Raw genomic sequence first — 5,403 nt, forward strand, 5'->3', positions numbered from 1 at the left:
TGCTGGAGTGCCCCTCCCTCTGTGTTGGCCTATGATGTTCTTCTGGGCGTGTCCAACAGAATTGGTTAAGTTTTACCAATCCACTTGATAATGCCAGCACAAACTTCAGTTCCATGGCCACAGAGCTACAGTGGATGGGGTGAGGGTGTGGATGCATATGTATGTGTGGCCCAGGGGACCTGGACACTGCCTCACTCTGTAACCCCTGCCCAGAACCCTGGGGTAGTTTCTGCTGGAGATGCCAGGTAACTCTAGAGTGTTCTTAAATACTCAGTTCACCGAGGTTGACCCCTTCAGTGTCATAGGATGATGCAGCATGTGCAGAAGCGCTGTCTGCTGCCCCCATCTGATGGGGGTGGAGTGGCAGGTGCGAAGTAGGCATGGACTTTAATGTTGGGTAAGTGAGTTCTGAGTCTCTCGATCCCTGCATGTGCCCACGTGTGATCTGCTGGCAGTCCTAGATCTTGATCCTCTTCAGGTTGTGGCAGCTCTTCAGGTGGTCTAGGGATGCATCTGTGATGTGCAGGCCGTTGTCCAGCTCAATCACCTCTTGCTGGTCATGCACACAGGCCCCATTCCCCAGGTGCTGGATGCCATCATCTGTGATAAGCTCACAGTGGGACAGACTCAACTCTTGAAGTTGAGGACAGTGTATAGAAAATTGGATTAATGTGCTATGAGTTATCTGAACACATTCTTCCTGGTCCATCTTTTCAAGCTCATGGCAATGCCTGGCCAAAGTGGTAAAAGCTACATCTGTTAGTTGAGAACATCTTGTGACTTCTAATACTCTAAGCCAAAGGCACATTCAAGATGGTGTCTGTGATGTTGGAGCATCCAGAGGCACAGAGGGACTGCAATTTATGGCACCCTCTGTATATAGTAATGAGACCTTCATCTGTGATTGTAAGCAAGCCTGCAAGTTCAGAGTCACCAGCTCAGGACAACGTGCATCTTTGAACTTGAAAGCTTTGTCTTCTAGCTGTGTGGAGCCTTTTAAGAATAAAGCCTTCAGCCCCTGCAGCCTCTCACTAGTGCTTGAATGCCATCCTTGGTTACTTGGTCACACCAGGAAATGTTCACCTGCTCCAGCAGTGGACACCCCTCATTCAGAGCTCTGAGAGACATGTTTGTTATCAATGTACAGGAAGCCAAGTCAAGGTACCTGAGTTTGGAATAGAACTTGCTAAGGCTAGTCCATGTAGTGTGTCATCTTTGTACACCCGTTTAAATCCAGTACTTCAATGTTCCTACAGTTTTGTTCAATGGTCTTTAAATTATTGTTTCCTACTTCAAGACACCCACGAAGACTTAACTTTCATAAAAACTCTCAACAATGTTTAGAAATATTCTCCACTACCAGGCCCTCAATATTCCTCTGGAAATCAAATAGATGAATTTACTGCCACTTTCTGCCATCCAGAGAAAGAACTTTCCAGGCTGCAGAAACCTGTGTACAGTGTCACAAGGTAACGACATTGAGGAAAGAAAATATCCTTAATAGGAGTTCTTTGGGAAGTTTTTTATTGATTACAGCTTCATTGCTATTTGAGAACAACGATGGGGTAAATCATATGGCTAGTAGTTATTTGACATCTGTTGAAAATAAATTTTGTAGCTAGGTGCAGTGGTACACACCTGTAGTCCCATCTGCTTGGGAATCTGAGACAGAAGGGCTGAGAGTGTCAGAGTCAGCCTAGACAACTTAGCTAGGTCCTATCTCAAACCTGCTCTTGGTCATTCCATTCATGTACCTCCTCATAGGGCCGGGGGGTGCGTCCCCCGCAGGGCACTGAAGCCTGTGGAGTGCAAAGCTGAGCAGCCCAGGGCAGGACCACGAGTTCCTGGAGGAGAGACAGCAGCCAGGGATGCAGGAAGGAAGCCAGAGGCTATTGTGGGGGAGGAGCGACCTCCTTGGTTGGGTTGAGAGTGGGGCTCCTCCACCATGTTGCCCCGCAGCTGCTGCAACCACTTGTTGCTAGCTCAGCTTCTCCTTGTACTCTAAATCTTGAACATATCCTCTTTTAATGTTATTCCAGAGTTTTTATTTTGATTATGTTTGTTTTTGAGACAGAGTGTTGCTTTATTATCCAGAACGGTCTTGAACTCAGGCTTCCTAAATTAATATTCCAAAGAGTTAAGATTACAGTGGACCCTTGAGTTATGACAGGCCTGACATACAAACAACTTGGGTTATGACCAGAATTTTAGTTTTAACTTATGGAAATAGTCTTGAGTTATGACCCAAATGCTAGCCCCTTAATCTTCCAGATGGTCTTAGATACAGATTTAACCCTTAAAAAGTTCTAGAAGGAACATTGCAACATCCTTTCCTGTGTAGGGTTGAGAAATCATGTGCCAATATCTCTCTAAAGATATTAAGACCTTCCTGAAAGAAAGTGTGGCCTAAAATTGTACAGGAGAGAGACTTTGAATGGAGTTGACCAACTTGAGTTCAACCATCTCTCAGGAATGAATTGAGTTCGTAAGTCAAAGTTCCACTGTATACATATCATTACCATGTCTAGTTTACACTGAAGTTCTTGTAAGCTTTTATTATTTGTCGTTGTTCTATTTTCTTCTGCAACTGAGTATTTTCAAATAGCATTTTTTGAGTTCCTAAGATGGAGAAATATCTATAAAATTCAATTGATTTATTACTTCATGTATAATCATCAATGTAAGATACTTTGGTTAATGAATTACTGTGAATCTTAAATAGTTGTATTCTTGTCTTCATGTTGGCCAATAGAAACCTCATCCCGAATTACTCAACATTTACTAATGAATTGAAATGTAAAATTGATTGTATACTTATCTATAACATTTTAATATCAAAACCATCAGAGGGAAATTTGATCATATAATTTTTGAGAGTGTATGGCAATAAATCAATAATAACAATATACAATTAATAAGCATACATATAGTTTCTAAGAGAAATACATAATAGAAAAGCAGGATCTTGCCTCACATTAAACATGAGAGGCAAGTAATCTCAATACATAATCAGTTTAAAAAGTAATTTATTCTTCTATTGTCTTCATTCAAAATGAGTGTATAGGATGAGGAAATTGTTGTTGATTATTTGGTTTTAACTAAAGACATTTCAGATTTTGTTTGTTTATGCTGTAGAGAAATTTCTTACAATGCCATACAGTTCCAGACAACATAGAAATCAATTTTATAATATTTATATTCTCTTAATAACATCTTCAGTTTTAACAGAGCAATATTTATTAATCTCATCATTGAATTAAATTATCAGTAATCATCACACTTCACAAAATTTAATTAATTCTAAATAAAATAATTGCTATAAAAAGTTTGTTAGCATTCTAGTGGGCAAGGATTTATACTTCTCTTTGCAATTGCTCTTGTTAATAAATTTTAGTCTAACAGACCTAACAGCATAATTGTATCTCTTACATATTTAATCTGTGACCTTAATATAGAGTATATTTATAATCCACAAAGATACAGCAGGCTATTGAAATCAGACTACCAATGAACTATGAAGTAAAGCACATGATAAGCTAGTTCATATAAGGGAAAGAAGGGAAAATGGATTTAAAGGGAAAAAGAATTGAAGAAAACAAATGGAAATAGAGCTTTTGTAAATGATGATGGGAAGAAGGGTTGGACAGAGGGAGGAGAGAGGAAGGGATAAAAAAAGAATTAAGATTTGTTATGCATATGTAAATCTTCATGATGAATGTAATCACTATGCATTGCAAACATGTACCAATAAAAAAAGGAAAAAAAAGCTAGACATTGATCTCAGGTTAATGATATTGATAGCTACAATGGTGATGATTTGTTATAGACTTAAGACACATATAGTTTGTATCCATTTATTTTACTCACTTGAAAATTATTAATTTCAAGTTTAATATTTCAGTATATTAATAGTATTGTAAATACTATTAATATAAATTTCAAAATTGTGAAACTGTATAACAAGGAAGATCCTGGAAAGTAAAGAATATTTTATCAGCTAAGCCAAACTGTAGATCTTGAGAGAAAAAGAAGCAGATGGAAGATATACAGGAACAATAATTACTGGTAAAAGGCAACAACAAATGCATATAAAATTTTTTACAATGTTATTTTTACCTATATGTAAATTCCAAAATACCCCTGGGTAAAACTAAATAAACAGAGTGTGCATTTCAGATGTAGTATAACTGAGAAAACCCTGGGTAAATACATGGAAGTACCCATATTCTCATGATAGTTAATTTTTCTCATAAATATTATTACTGTTGGTTTATGGGTCCTCATACTCGGAGGTTGGGATAATACTGTTACATTTGAGTGCATTTTAGTTTGTTATATTTATGTTCCCTCTCAACATGACACCCAAAACTTTTATGTTCTTAACCTCCCCATCTCAGTCTGTATGTGTTTGCATATATGTGTATATATAAATATATATATACTTCTAACACATATACAATTATGAACATATATATAAATATACATAAAGTTTTAATATAAACAGATACGCAGTGACAAGTAGATGTATACTTATTTATGTATTGTATATGTATATATATATATATATATATTCAGTAAAACCTTGGATTGCAATTAATTTGTTCTGCAAGTCTTCTACAAGTTGAGCAAACATTTCTAATAAATTTTGACATGATAAACACGTAATGTTTTGCAATATAAGTGGTTTGTAATGGTGAGAATTACATGAACACAAGTGAGCCAATGGTACTTCTTGCTCTTTCTCACTGTGGAATTGTGGGTGACCATCTCCCATGTTCTAGTGCTTAGTCTCAGGCTCTGGTATTTGGCCGAAATCAGTGATTTTTCAGAATGTTGGAAGGTGCTACCCCAACTGGTCTATTCTCAGTGTATATTTTGTCACTTCAGAGCACCTATGCTTTTCCAAACAAGAGTATACATTAATTTATGAACTGTGAAAATATAAAGACTGGAAGAACAGAGTAGGTAAATTATACCTTCAGGTATTAATTCACAATATTGTCCAAATGGTTGCATTAAAGAAACTAATGTATAAAACTTCATTATTGTTGCTGTTTTCTATTTCATCACTTGCTTCAATGGTGATTTTTTAAATATCAAGAAACGATTTTGTGTTCCAAAGTATTCTAAATAGTGTGAATCAACATTTAAATTTCTTCTAGAGGATTATTCTCAGGCAAACATCCATTAATTATTTTACATTCATTGTTATTATACTTTAAAGTGTGTGCTATAAGATATATCTGAAAATTGTTAAAAACATTGTCTGGATACACCACCTAGATATTTTCCCCAATATTCTTGATGAAGGTCACAAAGATAACTTTAGAGAGTATTATTTGTTGATGATATTTTCATATTCTCATAATAAAGAGATCATATCATGTACTAAGTAATACATAA

The 5,403-nt window shown here is 36.4% G+C and overlaps 1 pseudogene; it reads right to left on the reverse strand.

Moving 5' to 3' along the window:
• Nucleotides 1-299: 299 nt before the first annotated feature.
• Nucleotides 300-1,762, reverse strand: LOC101708620 (F-box/LRR-repeat protein 20-like; annotated as a pseudogene).
• Nucleotides 1,763-5,403: the final 3,641 nt, after the last annotated feature.

The sequence above is a fragment of the Heterocephalus glaber genome, unplaced genomic scaffold (genome assembly GCF_053883595.1).
Source record: "Heterocephalus glaber isolate CG9 unplaced genomic scaffold, H.glaber_assembly_v1.0 deba00001666, whole genome shotgun sequence".
NCBI lineage: Eukaryota > Metazoa > Chordata > Mammalia > Rodentia > Bathyergidae > Heterocephalus > Heterocephalus glaber.